We start from the raw sequence: 26,737 nt of genomic DNA, 5'->3' as shown, positions 1-26,737 counted from the left end.
ATTCTAAACTATTTACGTATATCCTACAAGAATATTAACAACACAGACCTTTAAAAAATATAAAATGGATTAGGTATAGCTTACGAATAGTATAATTCTAATATACCTAAATTCACAGAACAATTTATCATATTCAACTAATATCCATAGACACTAAGATGAAAAAACTATCGTCCAGATAAAAACACTTTGAATCGAACATAATTAAGAATCACTATGTACAATTCTGGTAAACCTAAATGCACTAAAGAGAAGATCACCTTCAAATTAAAAATCCCGTACTGCACTAAGATCAAAATGCTTTCTTGGGCGGATAAAAAGGCGTTGCGTCACGTCCTGAGGTCATCTCCCAACATTGTTTAGCCACAATGGCAATTGTGAGAAAGAATCGTTGAAAACAATAGAGCCAGCTCAGTAATTAGCTACCAATTAAATATTTGTTTGAACACAACGCATTGTTCTTCAGATTATGTTTATTAGATATACAAATAGAAGCCATCGGATGCCATTTTAATTGTCATTCTTATTAGTGTCACACATAATGTACTGATGAAAACAACAATATTAAACCAAGTGTATTCAGATCAGCGGCCTATTCAAGAAATCTTATATCAGAATCTAGAGTAGTGTATGTTTATGGTTGTATACAACAAAACAATTTATTTCATTCAAAAAGGCAGATAAGGTAATGGAACATCTGTTATGAAGCTTTCACTTTCATCCAAATACAACAAAAATCAGTGTCAATTTGCTGCAAACCATGGTATCTAAGATGTTATCTCTTGTGTCTGTAATTATACTGGCTGACTAATTATTAAAAGACAAACCAATACAAATTATTAGAATGTATGTGACTCACCTACCGATGTACCAAATTTTACATTTTCATTGAAGTATGATAGTATAAAAATTTAAATAATATTGTCCTCTTTCTGTGTTCTCAAATTAAAATTCGATCCTCTAGGGTTTCATCTGTTCTTTATTATGAGATATTAAAAATATACATAAAGATACGATTGAATAATAAAATCTTACGGTGAGGCCGTCTCTTGTACGACTTCCTTGTCTGTATATTATTATTTTTAGTTTCATTGGTGGTGTAATAGAGCATTTATATTGTATTATATATCACTTGAATATTAAAAGTATTCTGTGCAGTTATCTAGTATTAGGTATTGACCACTGTGGAACTGCATAAACTAGGATGTAAATCTAGACCTATGAGAACCTGCTAATCTTTCTTTGATTACATTAACGCATTTAAAATTATTTTTTCCAGATCTACCACTACCACTGTGGCCGAAATTTGTTCGACTATAAATATAAGGCACTTATCACAACGACGAATTGTAAATATTTTAGATATGCCTTAAATAAAAGTAAATTAACTACTTTGTATGGTTATAAAATGCAGACCGCAGGTGCAAAACACGGACCAAATATAGAATATTGGGGATAAATGTCATTTGCATAAGGTATAAATGTCAACTGATAAATTTGAGCGTAGGTAGAGAAGTCTTTTAGTAGGTCTGGTCTTGTTACTGAATTGATTTTTATTTTATGTTTTGAATACTTTTTTTCCCATATATCAGACATTTAATCTACTGTTAATACTATGGATGCGTGAGATTATTATACCAGAGTGAAACTTCTGGAAGCTAGAATATACAGCAAATCTGGAGTCGGGAAAAACTAATCAGGCTATTATAAATGCGAAAGTAACCTAACAAAATCATGGTCTTGTACTAATCAGTACTTCGACGACTGGATAAGGACATAGGCACACATATTACTGCATTTACGGAAAAATATAGGATCTACCTATATAAAAAAGACGCGGCTGGAGTCGTGGAGAACAGGTTAAATACCTTTAAAGATAACATAATACAGACGCAGCTATTTAATAAAATCCATTACGAAATAAATACATTGGAAGTCCGACACTAGTGAAATGAAAATGGGGCCACCCTGGAGATTTATGGAAACCCAAAACAAAAATAATAATTAAATTCTATACTAACATTATAAATCTGAAGAGTCTGTTTGTTTGTTTGGTTGAAAGCGCTAATCTCAGTTACTACTGGCCCAATTTGAAAAAATATTTCATTGTAGGATATCCCACATATCAAGATATAGACTATCACGCTACGACCAATGGGATCGGAGTATCAATAAAATATGTTGCAAATACAGAGTAAAATTAAATAGGAATTCCCGTTGCGTGTTCTGAGTAAACGGTTAAGTTTCGCAAAAATCATATATGACAGAATTTGTAATATAGCCGAGAGAAGTCGGGACGAGCATCTAGTCGTTTTATAAAAGTGATACCCCAAAACTACATTAAAAAACATTTCTGTCTCAAGTCTTATTTATTAGCCTTTACTTTTTAAAATCAATAAAAAAAAAAGGAAGAAACACGGATCTTATTGACAAAACAATTCAATTACTGAGAAATTGAACAAGCGATTACGAAATCAGTATATGGAGCTGATTGTTTGAAATAAACTGATATTGACAATACATGTTAAAAAAGAAAACATATTAATGAACTCAAAACTCGTATTCAACTTTCGTTAACGCGTGGGTGGTGGTTAGTTGGGTGTGACAAGATCCAAAATGAACTGAACAAATATTAGCAGGTTGTTAGACCATAGCAAGTAGAACAAACTTATCGTTGAATTGCATAAACTAGGATGTAAATCTTGACACATGAAAACTTGCTAATCTTTACAATGGGACAAGGTGACAAATTTCAGAATGAAGCGAAATCTTTCTTTGATAACATTGAAGCATTTAAAACGTTTTCCAGATCTACGCAATGAATTATAGAAATCTTTAAAGTTAGTATAACTTTAAATATTTTCTGAATACGTTGAAAATTTTACAATTTAATTGTTCAATGATATTTCATAAATAGCTATTTATAAACACGTTATTAATTTTTTACTTTTCTTTTATTTCGAATGATAATATTTTTATAATAATAATGATCAAACATATGCATGTACAAATCAATTTTCAATTATTTATTTACTTCATAAACACCAAATTGTATGTATATGAACATTAGTAATATTTTTGTTATTCATATTACTAAAAATGTGTGTAAATATATAGTGTTATTGGTAATTCGACTTGGAAATTGTTATTGGAAACTACTTACAGTTTTTATTTTTCCTACATAAATAATTTGAAACAAAAAAATATGCACGCAACTGTACTTTAGACACGCATGTATTTTGTTTCTTCTGCATAACAAATTAAAAAACTTGTGCACGCCACTATACATTAGCATACTGTCATAATATCATAGCAATGGCTTGTGTTTACACGTGTTATAATGTCAAATAAATAAAGTGTAAACGGGCATTCCAATGTCATCGAACTATTTAAATCATAGAGTGAAGCACAGAAAAACACAGCACTCTAGCTAATAATTATCATTATTATCAATAACGTGATAATAGGAAACTAGAGGGCTTACCACTTCCAGGCAATACACCGAGGTATAATTAAGATACATTTACGATTTACAAAACGATTAAGTTAATTTAAAGACGTATTACTATTCTTGATATATTTATCACAGACACTGGTTATGATATTATTTATTAATATTACATGTATACATACAGAGTACACTCTGTGGCAAAATATATATTATATTGCTAGTTCAAAGCTATTATTTTGTACAGTTAACAAATTTAATTTTTATATGGCTGGGTCTATCCTAAAATTGAGTGGTTTAAAAAAAAAGTTGAAAATGTATTAAGAGGAAAAGCCCTATAACCCTGTAGTTGGTATGAGCATAAAAATAGCCTTGAATAACAAAAATATTGTACTGAAATATCTTGTATCCCTTTAAAATACGTAACCTATGTAAGACAAACTGATGATGACGTCATTACTAGCCGATTTCTTATCTTAAGAGACCAGCCAACTACGCAGGAATTATGTGCATAAGTGTAAATAACAGGTACACTCTATTACTCCCTTACCCTCATTATCCGATGGGACAGCGAATCCAACACGACCCTAAATAGTTCAAACGCAGGAGAAACGATTTTACGTGCTTTACGAGGTTAATAATACGGGGGTGTAAACACTTCCAACTGCCAGGCTACGGGCAGTTACCGAGAATGTTTCAATAGAACATCCAATAACTTATAATATATCGGCCCGTCTTGGGGTTTGAACCCAGGACCTTGCATTCGGCGACCTTATATCTAGCGTCAACACCAACGAGGTAGTCAAACTATATATATGTTACTGTAAAAGCTCGAACTAAGATAAATCTTAAGATTTTCTAGTAAAACCTAAGATTTACCGACATGAGCTGCTAAATGTAAGTATTTATTATAAAGGGACGACTTTTTCGGACTTTTACCATTCCAACCAAACCTAACCTAACATTTAAATCCTAATATTTACCAAGTGAATGATGGTAAAATTTCGAATCCCAAAGTTTTATGGACATTTACCATCCATAATCGGTAAATCTTAGATTTTACTGGAAAATCTTAAGATTTACCGTAGTTCGAGCTTTAACAGTAACATATATATATAATAAATACGAAGTTACAAATAAAACAGTTTTAGTGATCATAACATGATTATTGCAGTTAGATAAGTAAGATTATTAGGTTCTGTAATCAATCATCAAACCTATCAAATCTAGGTATCTATAGACTTTCGATTTGCTGGTAATTACCCTGTATTATATTTTACAACTTGAAGTAATACTGGTCGCGTCAATGTATTGACAACACCCGATTACTATCCCACGATTTTATTAGTCTATAATAAAATATCATTAACGTTGCGTGTTAGCGGACCTAGTGATAATATCATCCTGAAATATATAAACTGACAACCTGCAGTTCATTTTATCGTTACAGGATTATCTGGATCTTAAAAATCAATAGCACTTAGCGAGACGTGTAATTTTAAAATGCATGGTGTGATCATTAGATGGTTCAAAGTGATCACAAGTATATTTTTAATGTGTTGTGAAATTGTTCATGTGAGCGTAAGTATTTTACTACTGTTTTAAACATGTTGAAGGTGTTTTGTGAAATCTTATATTTCGGTTTGATTTTTGACTATTTCCGAGAGAAAACAATTTTGACATAATGCATTAATAGTAAAATATACTTCTCTAATGTTATAATGGTACCACATAAAACCGATAACTTCGAAAGCAATCTTAATGTCAACATAATTAACATAAGCGAGTTCCAATAAAATTGCACTTAACAAATACAATTACGTGTACTATATTTTATAATTAAATGCAATTTGTAACAGCGTTCAGTTCAGATTGCATAAACGAAGTTAAGACTGCTAGAGATAAAAAAAGACATATCAACCGAAAACCTGATCGCAACGCGTCCGCTCACTTTTTATCGAAACACGTGTTGCGTTCGTTCGAACTGCCCTTTGAACACCGACAAATATAACACCGATTGAATGAAAAGTAATTACCGATCATGAATTAATTTACACCTATAATTGACAGAGATGGAGCAATTTGTCGTTTGTTCGATGACCTCGATCTTCTAGTTACAATTGCTTGTACTAAAGTAGGACTGAGCGCAATTATCATCATTTACCTCAGCTGAATAAGGCAGCGTAATATAAACGAATGGTTAATACGGAGACATAAATACTGAATACTTTATAATCGTATCGGCTTTGTATGATGCTCATTAAATCTTTTGAGTCGGACTCGTATCTGCGGTCCCTTACATAATACGTGATAACATCAAAGCACAGTCATCTAAAGTACGATTGTCAAGCTAAATGTTACAATATGTCAAATTACAGAAATAAACTTGCCATGTTAGATAAAATATGATGTTTATATAAATAACAAAATTGTTGATATGTTTAGTCATAAGTTGCAAACGTACTGTAATTTTTGTAATATCAATAATGTTTTTGATGCAATGAAATACAGCAAATGTCATCTCAGATAGGAAGACCTTTCTCATCGCTTTCTGTTTAACACGACGACTCGGGTCCTAGTGACATTTAAAAGCAATAGAAAATAGCAAAAAGGCATTCGTATCATTGTTGGGAAAACTAAAGATTCGATGGTATTCAATCTAGATTTTATCAGTTACATAGACTTTAACTTTAAAGAGCAAATTTTTGTTGTACTTTTTTGTTTTATTAAAATATATGAATTGTTAATTAACAATAATATATTTATTACTAGCTGTTACCCACGGCTTTGCTCGCGTAGAATATGAATATATTTACAAATTAACTTAAAATATTACGTTAATGTAAGACCTCTTTGTATACCACAATGGTGTGTATTTCGGTAGAATATCGAGAACTGTTTAAATGCGAATCAGCTCATTAAAAATGAGTTGCTCCTGATGATGATGATGATTCATTCAAGTATACAGCCTAAAATATAAGTTTTATGCTTCTTGTTCTAAAAATGACAATAATTTCAACAGCTTACAACCTTTCATCCCCCTTTTCAACCCTTTACAGCACTTTTTTCCAAATAAATAGTAGCCTTTGTCCTTTCTCAGGCGTGAAAGCGAGACAGACAGACAGAGTTACTTTCGCATTTATAATATTAGTATGGAAGTATGGATTAGTATGGATAGTATGGATAATATCATCACCATCATTGAAATACAAAAAAAAATCCAAGTAAATTTATACTTTCATTCCGTTCCCTTGAAATATTTACCTTTAAAGAGAAATAATCTTACGACAGCCTGCAAAGGATGGCACGTGAAGCGCTGTTCGGTTTAATCTAGCAAGGTCCCGGCATCTCCGTTATCGGGACAACGTCGTCACGATGTTAGCGGAGTCTTTGGAGCTGGATCCGTGAAAAGGAATAGTTATTGATAGACATCGGTGAATGGGTTACCATCGTGCTGTATTTAAACTTTAAAATTATTAAATTTGCTTAACATTTAACATAGCATAGATAAATTAAACTCCGATCAAAACAAATATAAACATTTTAATGTTTCTAGAGTAAAATGTAATTATAATCATAATCTTATTTTAAGACAATTGTGAGTAGTTAAAATAGAATCATTAGAAATCGACAATATATCAAGTTGTCGGATATCTTTTAATACCTGTTCATGATGTAATGAGCGATCCCGTTATGAACAAGCAAGACAGGCATCATGTAGGCTAGAATCGTTTAAACTCATGTATCTACTTAGATAACATGAGCTCTGCTATATGTTCGCGTCTAATAAATAATGCAAATATAGTTTCATTAATATTAAAGCCGTTCGCGAGTAAATCAATTAATTGCCTGCTCTTATAAAATGCTTCGAAGTAATTGCTTCGGGGCTGTACATTCTACAGAATTTCTAATTTCCTTACTGGTGCTTTAGCTGTATGATGTTTTGTGATCAGCAATTACTCCGAACGCTGATTTCAATTTGATGTTAATAATATTACTTACGACATTTTTTCATTGATGATGTAAATAATCTCTTCCATCAAAGACATATCTATATCGATACTATTATCGATTCCATTTATATTGAGAGAATGTGTTAAAGAAGGTCAAATATATCTTTGAAAACATTAATGATATTATATTTACAATCGTAATACATTATAAATTATTATATAAATATATATTTTATATATATATAAAATATTTGGATGCCGCGTGAGTAAGCACTCGCAGTTCCGAAAATACCAGAACAATAAATATTAATACTGAATTATCAATACTAGTTGATTTGAAATAATAATGTCCTTCCTTTGATTAAAATTTGAACACGGTAGCCACTCAAGAACCATTTTACTGCATATTTGGTATTAGTATTAATTATTTATTTATTTTGGTATTGGTATTAGTAATTGAGTATTAATTATTAGTAGTATAACAGTGCACAAGTACAGTGCAGTTGCATTCTCGTAGTCCTAACGTAAAGTAATCCGACCGAAGAGATCATGCCACAAGAGTAATGGTTTTACGTGTTTTCTGAGGAAAGGGATTGATTGTATCACTACCTACTTTCTAACAATCTTGAGAATTTCGTGACAGAAAAACCCAATAACATTTATTAACACAAACAGAAAAAACAATACTATACCGCCTTATAAACCAGCTACAAGACCACCGATGTAGTTTCGCTAATGTGCCAAATATTTTTTATGTCTTTGTATAACAGATTATTAATATTTGCGCGATCATTTAAATGAAACTAATGCGTCGATAGCCTCAGGGATTTGAGCGATTTTAAAAGTAGGTAATGGTATCAAATAAAAATCTTTAAACGAAATTGTAAGTCGTAAGCTGCGTGGCTGGCAATTTTTGGAAAGTTGGAGATCACAGTTTATGTCGCGTTGTTTTTATTATATGTATAATAAGATTTATTATATTAGTTGTAACCTAAATTACTTTAAGTAAACGGGTTTAAAATATTTTAGTAACAATACAATAATTAATTTTCTCATTACTTTTAATTCATCAAAATAGCACATTTCAATGTATTTGGTTTAAAAGATTTTACTTTTAATATACTTGTAACTGAACGTAGTTATTTATGAAGTTAAAATGAAACTTGAACTCGACACGAAAGTGGTTTCGATTTCGTTTTCAATATTGAATTGCCTATTATTTCTTTGGTTCAAAGGCGAGGTCGGTATCTTTTGGTCCGTCACGATAATGTCGCGGTTACAAAAGTCACGCGCCTTCTACCAAATCACATTTGTGAGCAAAAAATAAAGATACTTAACTCGGATAATTTGCTACAATTGCGCGGTGAAACGGATTGAGCAGTAGTTTTTATTTTTAGGTTTTTGTATTAGTTTTGTTACAACGCGTACACTCTGTTACAATGAACTCATAGTGCGTAAACTTTTCACTTCAATGGACCAGACTAAACTTCATTTTTTTTTTTTCGATAATAAGCCTTAAAATTTCCTGATATTTTACCTACATATTTAAAAATGTACATGTATAGTATAATATATATTTTTTAATCTCATTATGAAAACGTTAACCATTTTCGTCTAGAAGAACCGGATCAAAATATGCTTTGAAATTAGCAAAGAGACGACAAAAGTTGTTCTAAATAAATTAAATCGGATACAATAAAAACCTTTCTATTTAGCCATATAATAAATTTTTAATTGATCTCAGTAATTTTCAATAGTAGTGTCAGAAGCTTCGCGAAAATTGTACTTAAGATTATTTACGATTCCTTTGTTTTACGATTTGCATACATTCGCATTATGAAGACGTATTGTAAACACAAAGAACAATAACAGAACGTGCCAAGCTTTCTTAAGTAAGCGCTGACACAAAACAACGACTTTATCTGCTTATTCATAAGCGAAGGAAATGGAAATAAATATTTTCAATACACGGTTTGACAACTGCACGAGTTAGAGGAACAACAAAATAATATAGCGAGTTTTTTTTTTCATTGAAACAAGCGACCCGAATTAGTTTCAACTCAATTTATTCCGTAGCAATACTGATATAACTATGTCAGACTGATGATGATGATGATGTCTTCTGACCGATATTGATTAACTCCTCGCGATATAATAATATTTTCATAGAATACAAAACAAATTTATTGTAATATAAAAAGTAGTCGAAACTTTTGAGAGATATAGTTTAAACGAACTGTAATTTCATCAACGTTAACAGCTAGAACATAATATAAAATAAAAAGGGTTCCGTACAATTAAATGCTGACACAAAAACAATCTTCAATGCCTATTTATTTATATTTTAACCTGTAACCTGTAGTTTCGGTTCTGAACTTTAATATAACATACTAATGATTACTGGTCCCAATCTGTCTCGATATACTTCTATCATATTTGTGTCGTCATTCATACAATTATTGTTCTCATAATGTTAAAAATTACTGAATTCAATTATTTAATAGATACCTTGTAACAAAGAGAAGGTTAACGAGCTACAGTTTCGAGTGCCTTTTAAAATGAACTTCAATTACGAATAATAAAGTGAGCACATCTGAATTAATAGTTAATTAAATTGTGCATTCATTTGAATCCAATATTAAAAAATATTTTTTACACGTATGTTATGCATGCCGAGATTGCCCAGTGGTTAGAACGCGTGCATCTTAACCGATGATTTCGGGTTCAAACCCAGGCAGGCACCACTGAATTTTCATGTGCTTAATTTGTGTTTATAATTCATCTCGTGCTCGGCGGTGAAGGAAAACATCGTGAGGAAACCTGCATGTGTCTAATTTCAACGAAATTCTGCCACATGTGTATTCCGCCAACCCGCATTGGAGCAGCGTGGTGAAATATGCTCCAAACCTTCTCCTCAAAGGGAGAGGAGGCATTTAGGCCAGCAGTGGGAAATTTACAGGCTGCTAAGGCTAAAAAAAAAAAAATTAGTATGTTTCTTAAATTTTAAGCAATTGAAATTTAAACCTCTTCCACCTAAATTGCTCATATGAAAACTTTATACATGCTTTCCGCGTTGGTCGTTTTATAATACAGATTAAATGTAGACTTGTTTTAAAAAAGGTTTTATTTAAATATATTTGATTTATGCTGTCTGCGAAAGCTATATAATAAAACAATTATGATTGTAATACTTATTTTCTTTATTCAAAATATATTTATTTAATACTAACTTGATTAGTGTTTTATTAAGCACACTTGGAGCTTGGAGTAAAGACAGGTTTTGTTAAAAAAATAAAATAAAAAAAGAGACAGAAACACACCCAAAACCGGTCAAGTATCGAGTTATTAAAGAAAGAAATTTTTAGAATAACAAAAATATATAACGAAGAATAATTTAAAAATATCATCGATAAAGTTTCTCATTAAGTTTCGATTTACAATATCTTACAGTGATTTCACCATTGATTTTGAAATAAAGATTTAGTACAAGCAATAGTCGACTAAAACAATTTCAGAGCTGATTAAGCAAAGCTCGTTTACTGAAGTAACAAACAAATATATGTATTTAGGCTTCTCATTGAGAATACAGAAGTGACTGCCGTAATCATTTACGGTTAACCATTCAGACGTTGGACTGTCTTGTTACTAATATTCCGTAACTTAGAAATGTAACGAGAAGCGATTACATGTCTTCTGAAATGTATCAAAGAACTGGTAATAACGGGAATGACGTAATATTCTGATTGTGTATTCGATATTACTGAAATTGAATTCAGATTCGAAATGTTTAGTTATAAAGATCTATGAAAATCAATTAAGTCACGCAAATGCTACGTGTGAGAAAGGTATGTATTTCTTTTTAAATTAAATCGCTAATAATCAAAAATAGTATTCTATTCCCATGACTGCTTCACAAAAAAAAAGACACGCCTCACATTCAAGACCAAAATATACTTTTAGTAGGCTTCAGCACTTTTGTATGTAGATTCTACTACGAAGAACCGAAAGCAAATTCAGTAATTACTCTTAACAATGATGTAACATTTATTACTTTTTTATGATTTTTATCTATTCTGAAATTTAACGAATACCAAATTCCCGATCATCTTCACAGAATAATAAGGCAAATTAACTTTTAATAGTATTCAATTTCTTGATTGAAAAAAAATCTTCTTTACTTTGAATATTTTAATACTGAATCAATTGGAATGTTTACTAACAATCTTAAGACTAGCATTGTTTATATGCTAATAAATACACGAACACACAATAGCATTTAATCAGCATATGAATCCGGAACGATGTCAAATAAGAATGTTTACACAACATCAATAAGAAAAACACGAACATACTAATAATATATTTTATAGTTTTAAATATTCTCAGTTTATTCAAGAGTGTATAACATTCACTGAGATTTGTCAATAATTTCTAAATAAGCTCTTATTTAGCATCGAAGCAAGAGATATTGCTGTAACAAGAAGGAGGTAGCAAAGTAACTAGTGACAGGTATCGACATTACTTACAAAATGGTACCTTTTCTGTACTTCAGTGGGAATGAGCCACGCCTACGTACCACCACCAATAGACGAATAAATAACCAATAAATAAACTAGATTATTTAGTTTATAAGTCGAACGCTATTCTGAACCAGTTCCATTGGTCGAAGACAAACGATCTAATAAATTTATATCGGTCGCTTTGAAAACATCAATAAATATGGGAGCCTGTGAAAAAGAGGTCGATTGACAAGACTATGGCTGGTTTTTATCGCAGTCCATGGCGAGCGAGTCGCATATTGAAGTGTCAGCTTCCATTGCCCGTATGATGTTTTTTTCTCGTTCCTATGTCATCCGTATAATGCTTACAAGTTTTTTTTTTTCACATAGACTTTATGCCCAGTTCCATTGAGGTTTATTGCAGTGTAGTTCCATCAAAGATTTACGGATAAGTGTTTATTTAGTATGCCTTAAAAAGATGTATTGGTGAGGAAGCTAAATAAAAATGTCTGAGCACAAAGTTCTCTGGTCGGTAAAAAGGCCACCTGCCGACTCTGTCGCTGCTCTGCATAACAAATCGCAATTTATACGAGCGGTATTACGTAGGCGGGAACTAAAGCCAACATAACTCGCAAGGGGTATTTAGACGATCGATTCCTTCCTGGCCGATCTTCTTCAGTCGCCGTTTTAATGTATATTTTTAATGTATGAATTCAATTTAATGACACCGGGACGTAGGCTCCGATGAGCACCTTGGTTGTCCCAACATTGGATATTACGTAAATGTTAATTACACGAAGTCGCGCGTAACCTACCTTTATAATACATTATAAGTTCCTGATACAAACTGCACTTTTGCTGTTGGAAGGCTTCAGTGCAGACATTCAACAATTATTATACGGTCCAATACTTTGCTCGATAAATATAAAGGCGAATCTAAGCTGCTGTCAAAAGGTGCTACAGGTGCCACAACAAAAGCTAAGAAGGACTTTGCTCTAAAGGATATAATATATGTTTTAGTACCAAAGTAGGGAAATATTTTCTTTATGCAAAATGTAATTGTTAAAGAACACTAATGAAGATCAGAATACATTCTCGTATCATCTATCACCAAAATAGAGTTAAATTTACGGCAATAATTAATAATATATATTATTATTAATGTTATTACCAACCTACGCCTTAGCAACAAGCAAGTGTCCACTTTGTCATTTCTCGGAAATCTAGAGAATTGTACAAGTTGAATGGGAGTAACTACGAATTGTAGCCGATTGTATCGAGCGCATGATTCATTCGCAATAGAAATGATTTTCAATGACTCTTATTTCAAAATTTACATTTGTGATGAGATATTAAATTTCCGTCATTCACTTCAAATATAACTTAGCGTCTGGCGTATTTATATAAAATAGTTATTGAGTATAACTAACAAACGAGTTTAACTTAGTAGTGCCTCCGTAGACCAATTAAAACGATTACGCAAAATACTTCAAAGTATATATACACAGTGTTCTTATATGTTTTAACAAAATTTTAATCTTTGTAATTTGACAATATAATAGCTTCCGAATTAATTTTACTGAATGTAAAACAAATATTGACGTATAATATTTACGTCAGATATCAAATGATGATATGAACTCGATACCTTTAATCTGACGCGTATATTTATTTAGATTACATTATAAACGACACGCGAGTAGCGTAAACAAAACTGCCCTCTAAGCATGTAATTATTATATATAGATAAGGAAGTTTTAAAAAAGAAACAATACACGTATAAAGGTTAAGACACACATTGATATTTGATGACGAAGTAATTTAATATATTTTTACAGTAAAATTCCATTATCCTTGTATTGATAACCAGCGAGTTAGCAATTAATTAATTCAATTGTCACTGATATAATACAAGTTATCCGACATAGACCACCAGAAACATTTTCGAAATTGATTCATTATATAATTGATTATAGTAATATGCGCTTACGATACAAAGCTGTATGATAAGTTACGAATAATCACAATGGCTAATATCATTTACCAAGACTAGGCACCTGGCAGACGCAGTATAATTGAAATAGTATCGTAAGGCCTTTATACTTGGTCAGATTTAGCTTTAGAATGAAACTCGGTTGTTAAAAAATAGCAATATTTTTTTATTTAATTTTACTATTATTACCAAACAATCTGCCCCGACTTCGCAAGAGTGTAATTTATTATAAATATATAAATTATATATTTGAATAATGTATCTATCTACTAGTAATAAAAAATTACAATACAAATGTACATCTGACAGAACTATGACCATATTTATTTTATGAACATCAAAACAGTTAATAAAATCGGATGAAAGTCAGGACATATAACATCAATACAATGTCACATAATTCAGAATGTCTTGAATACGAAGCGAAATACAAAACTGACGTTATGTGAAGTTTGAATTGAAATATATCTATCTCTATGAATAAATTACAAGTCATAATATCTTGAGAACGGCCTCTTTATCGTCATACAAATCTAGTCTCTAATAGAATCTAATTTAACACGAACGATTACAGCATACAACTGTAACGGGACATCTTTATGCAAAATTATAAGACGCTTTTATCATGGAACATTACATATCACGCAAATCGCATAACCATAAGTAACTCACTCGTCTCGTTAGTGTTTGTAACTGGCTGCGCGTGAGTGTCGTGCTGAGGATTGACCGATTTAAAGTGACGTCATACGCAAATAATTATATATTTAATAACATATATATAAAAAAAATAAACATAAACATCGGTTATCATTTGCTAGAAAATTTGCGTTCATCCAGACATACGGTAAAACAAACGACGTTTAATTTTGTTAGTTTAATACGGAAATTCACTGAAAATATTCCACCGGTGGTAGTTTCTTGTAACCGCAACCAACTGCCCAAATGTAAGTTCGCCACGCTGATAAATGCTGATGTCTTGATCTATTTCGTACATGGCGGATCTCAAGGGAAACTCAACGCACAACAAACTCAGTGCACAAGTGTGTAGTGTTTTATTTTATTTTTTATATGATATCGGTAGGCAGACGAGTAAATGGGCCACCGGATTGTAAGTGGTCACCACTAACCATAGAAAATAGCGATGTAAGAAATATTAACCATTCCTTACATCACCAATGCGTTACAAACCTTGGGAACTAAGATGTTGTGTTCCTTGTGCCTGTAGTTACACTGGCTCACTCACCCTTCAAACCATAACACAACAATACCGAGTACTGCTATTTGGCGGTAGAATATCTGATCAGACGGGCTTGCACAAAGGCCTATCACCAAGAAAGACATAGGTGCACTCTCTATTCCCTCACTCTCACAATAAAGTTAAGGCGCAGGACCAACGTCTTTACGTTCTTTCCGAAGCACGGGAGTCTATGCACTTCCAACTTCCAGACTCCGGTCTGTTACTGAGAAATTTACGACAGAAAAACCCAATAACTTTTGATTGGCCTAATCTGGTTTTAACCCAGACCTCGGATGCAAACCTTATATCTAGCCACTAGTCCAACGAGGCAGTTGCAAAACTGATAATACTACCCACATGTACAACTAGATATTCGAATTACACCGGTAATAAGATGCAAGAGGCGTTACATAGATCACTTTTCTCAAAGTACATTCGCAAGAGGAATAGCTAATGGGTTTTACAATACTACGTTACATGACAGACACGACTACTTACTTTTAGATAAACTAATGGCTCATCTGCATTTCCTAAGATATTGACATAACAATTGAAAAAAAATAACAATTGAAAATATTATCTCCTTATTTTTTTAAGAGCCGAGTTGGTCAATATTTTGAACGATCTGTTTTTTTTTTTAATTACAACATGAAGGCAGATGAATAACTAAGGCAACGGATGGCCTGTGCTCTGCATTCTGCATCTGCAAATTGTTTTAAATGTCTGTGCTATAAATAATTTTATTGATCAATCAGGATCTAATGGCCTACTATACTTCACACCAAAAATTCGCAACAATTGAAATTCAGATGTCACTTGTGTCCGTAATTACACTGAATCAACCTTCAAACCACATCACATGTATCATGTGTTAGGGACAAACAATATATGACTGAGTAACTAAATAGGCAAGCTTCTAAAAAGCCCTACATCCGGAAAAATGTAACCAAGGATTGCAAATAGGAAAGTCACTAGTTTTTATTTGTATTCATTATTCATCTCACATGTGTCGTATAAGATGTATCCAACAACTTGTATGGTATCGAACTGTTTTAATAAGCTTCCAATTTACATAAGATACTTTTATACTTAATACCAGTTCAAAATAATATTATAATAATTAATTTTTTCATATATAAATATAAGTAACATAATACTTATTTTTATGTACATATATATTTTATTTCTGCTTCATATAGTATTTATATATACTAGTGGATCTCCCGCGAAACTTCGCGTTTATTCAAAAGATTTTTTAGGAAATTCGAAACTTATGAAATTGTTTTGATTTCATTTCATTGTAAACTGCAAGTCACTCATCTACATTTGGCGCCAAAATGATGAAACCTTTTTTAAATGAAATTTTTAATATCAATTTAGTTCAGTTAGAATGTTTACGTATTAATTATTTTTTCTTATACAGCCGTAGTACCGCTCTCTAACCTGCCAGTATTTTTTCCGCTCTCCAAAATTCTTTGTTAAATTGTAACAATTTAATAAATTTCAGTCAAGAATCCTTTTTAATTTTCTGCACATCTACGTCTGGAGGTATTCAAAATGAGACTATAACCGATTTTTTATATGCAGCCATCGCCCCATAATCACTGGGACAAAAATCGGCTTATGCTATTAATATATAAGTTTAAATCCATCAATGATACGCCCCAAATAAACTGTCAATTTTGAATACGTAATTATTTATAAAATGACAGTAACAACACAAAGTAACTACAACTCGCTCCGTTTAAAATAAACGTCTCAAAAATACCTTTACAAATGCATTTCGTAGAATTACATGGTGTTATAATAATAACTTATTTTCTTGAAGAAGTAAACTGCATATTTTGAAAATTACTCAATAATTGAGACTCGTATATTGCGTAATATTTTGAAGTTTATTTTCTGTCTCATTGCACCTGACTCAGTCACGCAATTCTTGTCTCATGAGGCAAACGAAGTGCGAAATTAGAGTCGATTAAACGACGTTTTAAAAGTGTTACGTTTTTGTAAACAACACTTTTTTAAGCTATTATTGCATAGTGAGTGGTAAAATAATATGTTACAAAGATATTATCAAGCGAACTAGAACCCCAAGGAATGACATAGGTTACTTTTTTAAACCAGACCTGACCACCAACCCCTAGAACCGAAGCGTAGCCGCGGGTGTGAACAACTTAATTCTAAAAAGAAGACCCAAGTAAATAATCAAAGGCATAAGTAACTCATATTTTAAATGTAATAAGAAATGTATAACATAACATTATTACCATTAATTGTAATAATGAGATTATTATGTGCCTGAAAGGCTCCATAATAATCTCATTATTATAAGCCGAGTACACACTGTGAAATGCAACGAATGATTGATTAGTTATTGAATATTGAGATGAGTTGAAGTTTCGAACCTCAAATAAATAAATACGTGCTTTATCTATGTTATAATATAAATAGGTTAAACGGTTCCTTCTGAACACGACTTTACACAACGGACGTGTGAAAACGTGCGAGTCTTGTTTAGACACGTTCATTTTAAACGTGTTGTTGACTGTCAAATGTCTTTTATTAATCCATTTAGGTATTAGAAATATTAAATAGGTCATTTCAACATTTGCTATAAAGTTTCGTACAATAATATCGATTGTATAATGATAACATACTGTTACATTGTTTAAATAATATTTTAATATTAAATTATATTTAAAATATGTTGTATCTACAACTTTTCAATAATAATATTAGTAGTCTTTCATTACTAGTTTTTAAGACAATTTCTGCCTCGCACAACCATTCTGTGGAACCAGCTTTTTCCCGGCGGTTTTTCGAACCGATACGACTTGAGCACCTTTAAGAAAAGCCAGCAACGCATCTGCAATCCCCCTGGTGTTGCAGATGTCTATGGGCGGTAGTAGGTATTCACTTTCCACCAGGTGAGCATCCTGCTCGTTTGATACCGATAGTATAAAAATCTCACTTCTAAACTAACACCGCGCTTTATTTAATTAGAATACCGACCATTCAAATTATTTTTCTGTTTATGTTTTATCACTAAAATGTAATGTTACCCATTCCTTGTTTGCATAAATAATAAGACCTCTATCATACAATATTATCTGTGAAATAAGAAAGTAATTATAAGCAAAACGGACTGATTGGATTCTCAATGTCGAAAATAGGAGAAACTAACATAAGCCGTTTACAGCTAAAATGTATTAAACACAAATTTAATACTAGCATTAATTTTAATGACTGATCTGATTGTTAATACCGAGTTACGAAATGAAGCTTTCTACTAGATATTATTAATATATATATATTTTTTATTATGCAAATTTCACGGTACGTAGTCACTAATTGGAACAATTCGCAGCCAATTTAAAAGCAATTACTTAGTTATGAAACAACTGTATCGATTTGATCTCATTTGGGGATTTGAAAATCGAATTGGTAGATTATTGTTGTCTACTCATTATTTTTGTTTTTTTTTTATTTTTAGTATTGATAAAGAATAGAGGAGTCTTCTTTCCTGGCCGTAAGGTCAGACTGGGAACAGCATCGAGCACAGATTATATATATATCGAGAGAGAGAACGGTGAGTCATTACACTGTCTCAGTCACTTTGCATATCGAAAAACAACAATACAATTGACAAATAAATAAATAAATATTGAACAACATCACATACATTACTCTGGTCTCAATGTAAGTAGCTAAAGCACTTGTGTTATAGAAAATCAGAAGTAACGACGGTACCACAAACACCCAGACCCAAGACAACAGAAAACTAATGAACTTTTTCTACATCGACTCGGCCGGGAATCGAACCCGAGACCTCGGAGTGGCGTACCCATAAAAACCGATGTACACACTTCTCGACCACGGAGGTCGTCGGATGTTTTGCGGTATGATGAATAGATGGTACTTCACTAGGTAGGATTCATCGAAGCCCTACTACCAGGATATATAACAAATTATCTTCCGATAGGTATATATTCACATAAAATAACATGAAACAGTAGTGTTTACTTGAATTTGACCTTATGACTTTTCGATTTGACGTTTACGATGTCTGTTCCTCTTCGAATCGTTTTAATAAAAGATAATGTCGTGACTGATTGATCCTCTATCTTCCACTTCTATAGAGCAGTACATAGCATAATACGTTCATAGCTTTTAGGAGATCAAGACATATTTATTTTCATATATGCATATTTTTAAAATTAGACAAAAGTAGCGTTGAAAACGTAACGATATATACTGTTTCTTAAGCTCGTTAGGAAAATCGAGAACGTAACGGGGTTATATAAGCAAACGGTTAAAAAATAAACTTCTTCATATCCAGTTTTGACACGAATGAAATGTAGGACAGAAGTTTATAAAACAAATAATCATTAACGATTTCACTTAAAATACTAATCATTGCAAGTTCTTATTGCTCAAAAAATGTATAGATCACCCGATAAATGGACAACGTTTTTATCAACAATTGTACTTTTTCTCTAATCAACGATTTATTCGAATCGGAAATTTCGTGTACTAACTATTATTGAACGCGCGGAAGTTTTTTATTGAATGACGTAACTCGCAATTACAGTTAGGTCTAGGATTTGTTTCAAAACAGTGGAGACACAAATTGTCCACGAGATGGTGTAATCGAATAACTAAATTACATAATTAACATGCTAACAGCAAAATTTGCAAATAATATTCGGTTTATTCACATTAAGATAGAATTTCTCACTGAACGTAACCGCGACTGGATTTGCACTAACGGTGTCGGATTGATCACCCTCATCGTAATTATTTGTTTAAGTCAAACTATGTGTTGATGTTGAGTTTAGCGGACTAGGCAGACAGTTACTTACACTTAGACGGAGATGTCTTTGTTACCATGAGACATTTTTAAGCGATTCATGATTTTTCTTGCCATACTAATAGAGCCGTGATGGCCCAGTGAATAGAATGCATGCATCTTAACCGATGATTGCTGGTTTAAACTTAGGCGAGCACCACTCAATTTTCATGTGTTTAAAATCATCTCGTGCTAGGCGGCGGTGGAAAACATCGTGAGGAAACCTGCATGTGTCTAATTTCAATGAAATTCTGCGACATGTGCATCCACAAACCCGCATTGGAGCAGCGCGGTGGAAGCTTCCAGTGGTACATTGACGGCTGTTACTATAGTAATAGTAGTTTAACGGACGATATACAGTATTTTTACAATTGGTTGCGACTTTTAAGTTATTTGTGTTGAGTAATAATGTTAAAATAGAATCAATTCGAATCTTGTCCAACAAAGTATCTTTTCTTCTATTCCGTCAGACAAAGAATGTAAAGAACATCTCGTTCCTTTACTATAGTGCCTGTTTCTCGTTTTGCTTCCGTTATGACGTTTATTATACTTACATTTGTTTCCGTCTCCACTTTAATTATGTCACAACATACATTCCTTGTACTTGTATTGCTTTGTGTAAGCGCGTCTGATTACCGCTCATCACATATTCTTCCGTTATATTCCAGTTAATGTTATGCAAAGGCCTCTGGTATTATCAGTTACATACTACAATAAGAGAAAAACTAATAACTCAATTACATAAACGACGTGAAGAAAAAGTTTGGAATTTATTCGTAGTAGAGCTTTATCTAAGGCCACCTCCATACCCACACTTAACATATTCTACCGCGAAACAGCAATATTTAGAATTGTGTTATGGTTAGAAGGGCGAGTGAGCCAGTTTAACTATAGGCAAGAGATATAATGATTAATATTTCAAACAATACCAATAACAAGTCTACGTGCAGTGGTGGTCACTTACCATCAGAAGGCCGATTTGCCAATCCGCCACTACATATACATATAGACTTTATAAAAAACTTTTTATTGGTTATACAGATATATTTTTGAAAATGATGTGAAATGAGAAGTTGACTGTCTGTAGGGACCAAATCATTCCTTTTTCGAAAAACTTAATTCTAAATATCATACGTAAGCAAGCTGTGTAAACGACTGAAGTGAATAATAAATGTTATGCGTCCAAATCCGATATTCACTCGTGCATTAATATTAAATATGTAAATAAATCTTACAGCATTTCATTTGTTTGAGACAATTTAAACATTAACGTAAACAAACCGAACATATTACTTTCAAGAAAGCCTTTACTTCACTTGATAACAAATGATCAGATACAGCATGTTCTACACGATATCCCACTGAACAAAATTAACGTCAACTCTTACTGAGCGCAACAATAGAATAATGGCGTTATTACTTTAGATTTATTACTTTTATCGATAAACAATACGGAGCGGATTTCACCGTTTCTGTAACGGTGTTAGCACCGGCCAATTTTAACGAGCACTGAAAACCTATCAAGTATTGCTCGACCGCAATCACACCGCAGTGTAACTATAATTGCCTCAATATGTTATGATAATGATATTCGAATAATGAAATATGTATAACATTCTCTTATTACGTTCTAATTAAAATAATGAGCAATAAATTTTCATCTTATTCCATAATCAACCTCTTTGCTAAATTTCCTTCGAGCTCGGCTGATAAGTTTTCGAATATAATATGTATGATTTCATAGCATATCTTACGTGTAATATTAGTTACGTTTATTACCAAATCATACTTAAGTTAGGGAAATCGTTAAATGTTAATAAGGTTCTAACGGTATGTCGGTAATACCATCTATTAACAGGTTATTTACCACCAAACACTAATGAGTTTTACGTTCTAGCAAAGTGAAAAGGAGTAGAATGGCAACTATAAATAAAACAAAAGGTATAGATGCCATATTTTACGCCGAGGAATTTACCAATACTTCTTACTAGATTTATATATTTATAATCACTAAATAACTATATTATACAGGGTTATTGGTAATTCGACATATTCCCGTTAGGAGGTGATAGGGGTGACTATTTGCGATTATTTTAACCCCCATATGCATGATGCAAAAGTGAACCATTTTTGAGTTGTCACGTTTTTTAGATTTTTTCAAAATAAGTCAAAATTGCAACTTCAAAAATTTATTTAAAAAAAAGTTTCGATTAAAATCTAGTTTTTTCTTCTCATTTATAAAAACGATTAAACACTGGATATTTTTCAATATTTAAACAATAATTATCGGTCCAAATTAAAAAATGCGAGACTGAAAACGATATTATTTCAATATTTTTTTTATTTTTTTCCCTCAAATATGTCTGAAAAACAAAAAAAAAATCATTATGAAACTTGTTCTGCAGATTATTTTAAAAACATAATCGTTTAATTAGCTTTCCGAAAATGTATAAAAACTATGAATTTATTTCAAAGCAACCGAAACAAAATGATCAGAAAGGACGCTGATGAAAATTCGTATTCGAACATGACCGAATTCGTACTAAAAATCGCTCTTTAAAATTCCCACAAAATTGATTTAAAATAATAACCAACGTAAAAAATTTTACTTATTTACTTAATACAAATTTAAAATTAAATTTAGATACATGAACAGTTCAGTCGCTAAGTTACAATTACGATATTTTGTAATTTAGCCTAGTTCTTAATAAATACAACTCGGTCGACAACTAATATTATATATTTAAGATCCATAATTATCAAACTTGGAAGTATATGTATGAATTATTTGTATTAATAAATTCGTACCTAAAGCACACACGACCAGTCAATGATACGATCAACACTTGACACTGAAATATTAATCGTGGGAAATCTGCACGTGTGAAAAGCAATCACTAAGAACGCGACGAGGTAAAGCAGAAGCTAAAAGATTAGAGATAACCTGAATCGACCTCAAAATAACTTCCATAACCGAGGCATATGGTATCACGATCTTAATTATACTATTTATAATTAGGATTTAGGATTATGTAGGCAAGTGTTATCGCAACGCTTCTGATTCAATTCGTGTTATAATTAACGTATGTGTAACAATAACGTAGTTTTATATACTGTTCAAGTAAAGCTGGTATGTAGATTGGGATTTTGACTGCAGCCATACATACAACAAATACATAATATACATTTATACTGTAAAATATTTTAAATGTTATTGTCATTATTATCATCTATTAATTAATGCACTCAGCTGTAGGCTGCTCGACACTTGTGTCAATATAGGTTCGAGAAAACCCAATATTTAAACGAGAAGTTTTATCCTAAGACCTTTGGGTTTGAGTGTAAAAATCAAAATCGAAATCACAACCTGACCCATGAACTCTGTGCAAAAAACCACGGCGATCAATTGCTTAAAAACGGTGAAAGAAAGGCAGATAAACAAACACACATCAACATTTAAAATATGAGTACAGATTCGATAGATTCTCTCATGTCGTTGTGATAGATTTTAAAAACGTCGTTATCAAGTGAACCGTATTAAAAGGGCGCCAGCGGTAGCGAAACGTGAGCGATAATTTACCGATAGTACTGCAACGGTACCACAAGAGATCGGTATAGCTATCCCTTATCTTGAATCACCACGATCAGAATTTAAGCCTGGGATAGAGACCACGCTATCTCAACTCTACAATCCAATAGAGATATTCTCTAACTTTTTATACTGCATTTTTATCATCTCTACTAATATTGAGTTTGTTAGTTTGTTGTTGTAAAATGTAAATAACTTTTATTATATATAAAAGTTACGTTGTATAACTTTTGTTAAGTTTGCAATAAAATTTCAATGGTATTGAAATATGATTTAAAAAAATAACCACAATAAAATCGTTTCCAACGATTATTATGTTTTGTAAATTGACAGTTACATAAACGACGCGGCGGTCGGATTAAGCCTAGTACAGGCCCCTAGGCGAAATTCACGTGGCACTTCTAAAGCTGTTTTTACTTTTTCTGACAAGTCCATTGAATTTTTTAACACTAGCTATAGATAACCTAATACGATTATGAAATGACTTATGAAAGTAGTTGTGGTTTTATTTTTTAAAACATTTTTTTTATTACGTAAGCATCTGTTGATTTATAATAGTTTTTTTTTTTATATTAAAACTTGGAAGGGATAACAGTACAAACAATTAATAATAATAGTATATCTTCTATAATAATGGGAAAATGGTTCACAGATGTACTGATATTAATAATTCTAACAAGTCTTTTAGTGTCAACTCTTATCGGCGGCCATTATACATTAAAGCTAACTGGATTATATTCGCAGCTGCCCTGGATTCGGGTGGAGTCAAAGGTTCCCCACTTGTTTCTGTTCTTCTACGACCAGGCCTGTATTTGTGCTTTTATTTTACTAATATAATATTTAAAAAACTCCCTCAATTATCAGTAGTATTTTTTTAAGTTAGATAATTATTGTTGAACTTTGTCATTAGAGCTAATGATAAATATAATGAAGCTATTTTACTTCCTTAAGGTTCAAGGGGAACCATAAAGGATTTCATCTGAGTATTTAAACCGTAAAAGCGTAATAGATAACTAAAGTTGCTTCCGCGTTTATAATATTAGTATGGATTATCCTTACATATTAATATCTATGAAATTGATTTCGATCAAATAATTTAATAATTAGCAACAAATAAAAAAGATGTTCGATAAAAATCCGTTATAAAACTTGTACAAACAGCTAAACATTATCAAACAAGTCTCATCGAATAATAACATGAGTACGTTTCAAGCCCAAATCGTATACGCAAAAAGACGTAGTAAAAACTGTTCATTCAACGATGACTCATAATTCGTACGTGCTTCGGACATCGAACTTAAATATAGCGGTTGTCTTGTACTTACGATTCCTGATCGTAATAAATTATACCATGTATGTTACAGTCAAAACACTTTTCAGTCAAAATTACATACATCTAGTAATTCGGCCATGAATACTTTTGGCTAATGTTGTAGGTTAATTTTGTGTCATCTCAAGCGTATTCAGGATAACGTAGAGGAGGTAGGGTATTTTTGACTAAGATAGACTTTTGACTATAACATGTATTTTATTACGGAGATTAAAAACTGATATATTATGTGGAATTCTGTTGTGACAATTGCTAACTATTCTATCAATGCTTTATATGTATGTATAATACAAGAATTAAAGATTGTACAGCACATTCTTTGGTACAGAAAATTAATTACAATTTAACAAATATTACAATTGTTATGACATGTCTTCCTATGCGATGCGAACCTTGAACACAGATTTGACAGCCAGTGTAATCCCGCCACTATAATGCTTTAAGGATAAGTGCGATACAACTTGCCACAATCCTCTATTGAGTCAATAGTTAACAGCATTTTGAAACAGGTTCCATCACTATCTATTTGCTGGTAAAAGAACATGAGATGAATGGTTAATGTAAAGTAAACACTTATAAAACCACTAAGACGCTTCACGTCAAAACACATTTAAACGCATTCTAAATTTAATAAATCAAATCAATCAATATTGTATAGACATCTACTAGACTCATTTATAGAGTTATAATATGTATCATACACTATGATAAGATAAGAATCGAACTCTCACACTTTATTTAACAAAGTAATTAAAACATTAATTAAAAAGACTGGTCGATTGGAAATAAAGAGACGCGGCTAGAACGTGCAATTAACGACTATAAATTTATAACTGTACAAAACCCACCGCCCATTACGAATACGAAGATTTTATTAAAAATAATATTATATTAAAAACAAAAACAGCTCATCTCAAAGATGAAATTTTATTTTGCTTTGTAACTTGGTAATTTCATATTTAAGTCGAAATAACCGAATTAATAAAACATTATAACATAATATGTGTTTATGAACTTTTTATTAATAGTTTGTTATTGTTTTCATTTACGCCGCGCTCGTGTCTTTAGTGTAATGACCTATTAATATTTACTACAATTGAGTAACTTAAGAACAATCATGTTCTTTAATCAGTAGTGCATTCTATTGATTAAATTCTGCGAATTCTTAAAGTCGATGTCATCACGAGTAATATCTCATTCGAGTTTTTGTTAACGAAAAAAAAAGGGAACTAATAAAAACAGGACCGGCCCTTTTAACGAATCTGCTACGATATAAACAAGCTGTTAGTATAAGAGCAAAGATGTAGGACGACAACTAAGAGAATTGATGATAGTGACCAAGACAAAGATAGAATGTATGTTGACTAACAAACGACATGGCTTGAACAATAACGATATATGTATTTAGATTTAAATGCTAAATAAACAACGTACTACGATCTGGTGAGTTTTGATATTGAAACAGTATTAGAATTCACTTTAACTCAAAGTAAAATAAAAAATTAAAGTAACGTTCCTTTAAGAAGGTTTTGGAGCTTATTCCAATACGCTGCTCCAATGCGGATTGGTAGATACACATGTGGCAAAATTTTATGAATATTAGACACGTGCAGGTTTCCTAACGATGTTTCCTCATGAACACGCAGTGGTGCTTTCCTGAGTTTGAACCTCAGGTAAAGTAAAGGTAAGGTAGACTAGAAATGGGCCACCTGAATGTAAGTGGTCACCACTGCTCATAGACATCGTAAATATTAACCATCTCACATATTGTTGATGCGCCCACCATCCTTAGAAACTTCGCTGTTAAGTGCCTTGTGCCTTTAGTTACACTGGTTCACT

At 31.9% G+C, this 26,737-nt stretch overlaps 2 protein-coding genes across 2 annotated transcripts in view; both read right to left on the bottom strand.

Moving 5' to 3' along the window:
• Nucleotides 1-26,737, bottom strand: part of LOC113393051 (suppressor of lurcher protein 1-like) — a 308,266-nt gene that overhangs the window by 215,801 nt on the left and 65,728 nt on the right. The window lies entirely within an intron of this gene.
• The window catches only part of LOC113393049 (cadherin-99C), a 76,902-nt gene that overhangs the window by 48,226 nt on the left and 1,939 nt on the right, over nt 1-26,737 (bottom strand). The gene's annotated exons all lie outside the window — the stretch shown is intronic.

The sequence above is a fragment of the Vanessa tameamea genome, chromosome 12, assembly GCF_037043105.1.
Source record: "Vanessa tameamea isolate UH-Manoa-2023 chromosome 12, ilVanTame1 primary haplotype, whole genome shotgun sequence".
Classification (NCBI taxonomy): domain Eukaryota; kingdom Metazoa; phylum Arthropoda; class Insecta; order Lepidoptera; family Nymphalidae; genus Vanessa; species Vanessa tameamea.
Note: the sequence above shows the minus strand (reverse complement) of the source record. Positions and strands in the feature narration are given on the sequence as shown.